This window comes from Bison bison, unplaced genomic scaffold, assembly GCF_000754665.1.
Source record: "Bison bison bison isolate TAMUID 2011002044 unplaced genomic scaffold, Bison_UMD1.0 scf7180017864374, whole genome shotgun sequence".
NCBI lineage: Eukaryota > Metazoa > Chordata > Mammalia > Artiodactyla > Bovidae > Bison > Bison bison.
Window position 1 is genome coordinate 4,261,717 of NW_011494946.1, and position 1,491 is coordinate 4,263,207.

The 1,491-nt window shown below is 61.6% G+C and overlaps 1 protein-coding gene across 1 annotated transcript in view; it reads left to right on the forward strand.

The window, feature by feature from the left end:
* RFTN1 (raftlin, lipid raft linker 1) overlaps positions 1 to 1,491 on the forward strand; it is a 220,955-nt gene that overhangs the window by 215,507 nt on the left and 3,957 nt on the right. The gene's annotated exons all lie outside the window — the stretch shown is intronic.

The window sequence follows — 1,491 nt, forward strand, 5'->3', positions numbered from 1 at the left end:
GGTTCAGGACGGGGCACAGGGCCGCTGCACAAACGTCCGGCAGGAAAGGTCCGGAGGGCGGCGGCCGGCTCTGCCGGGTCGGGAGGAGCGCCCCCGGGCAGCCCGCGCCCTCCCGGGCGCTCGCTTAGCCCTGCGCCTCCCGGGCGCGGCTGGCAGTGGGCACTGCCCTCGCTGTGACGTGGGGCCGGCGCCCGGAGGGTGGCCTGTACCGGCCCCGGTCCCCGGCCCCGCTCCTAAGCCGGCGGTTCCCTGTACGGCTCCCTGGAGACCCCGGGCGCCTTCAACTCGAGGCCCGCGGCGCTGACCCCGGCCGCGCTCTCCAGCCTGGGAAGCGCCTTGTTCTCTCTGCCCCACCACGCCTGCCTGGTTTCCCACCTGCTGCCTCATCTGGAGCCCTGTGTCTCCCCACTTCCTCTTCCGTAGAGAATCTCCTGCACCCCCAGACCTAGACGGCCCCCTCCCTACCCCTGAGTTGCCGAGTCTCCCCTCGGAGCGGCCAGCCTCAGCCTCTCCTTCCCTGTGGCTGCTGGTGACCCCGCACCCTTCCGCACCAGGAGGGCCGGCCCTTCGCGGGCCCAGGCTGCCGGGCCCTGGAGCTCACCTGGGGCCTCCGTCTCCTCCCCCCACCGCCAGTCTGTCCTGAAGGCATGTCTAGCTTTAGGTCCTTGACCCTCTGGAACCCCCTCGCCCATTATCACCTGTCTGGACTACCCTCATCTCCCGATGACAGGCCTCCCTTTCCAGTGTGTTCTCCACTCAGAACCAAAGTGACCTTCTACAAAGAGCAAATGGAGTCATGTGCTTCTAAAGCTTTGTGTTTTTCAAGATAAATGTGGGAGCCTTTACTGGGGTCCACATGGCCCTGTGGGGTCTCCCCCCACCCACCCACCCCCTGCCCTCCGGCCCATCTGATGCATCTCAGCCGCCCTGGCCTGCATGCTCTCTTGGATTCCTCGCTGCCACAGGGCCTTTGCTTGGGCGTTTCCTGCATCTGGGATACTTTCTTCCTTTGTATTTTCTCAGGACAGCGTTCTCTCCCTTTAGACCAAGCCAGGCTCTTCTGCGATTTACCGTGAAGAACCATGTTCCTCTCCTCTCTGTTCCTGAGTATTTGTGATCAGTAGCTTATCCTCCCCAGTAGAATTGGACAGGAACTCTCTGAGATCACACCCTTTCTATCCGCACTGCTGTATGCCCGGCCCCGGGCTTTCAGTTCAGTTCAGTTCAGTTGCTCAGTCGTGTCTGACTCTTTGCAACCCCATGAATCGCAGCATGCCAGGCCTCCCTGTCCATCACCAACTTCCGGAGTTCACCCAAACTCATGTCCATTGAGTCGGTGATGCCATCCAGCCATCTCATCCTCTGTCATCCCCTTCTCCTCCTGTCCCCAATCCCTCCCAGCATCAGGGTCTTTTCCAATGAGTCAACTGTTCGCATGAGGTGGCCAAAGTACTGGAGTTTCAGCTTCAGCATCATTCCTTCCAATGAACA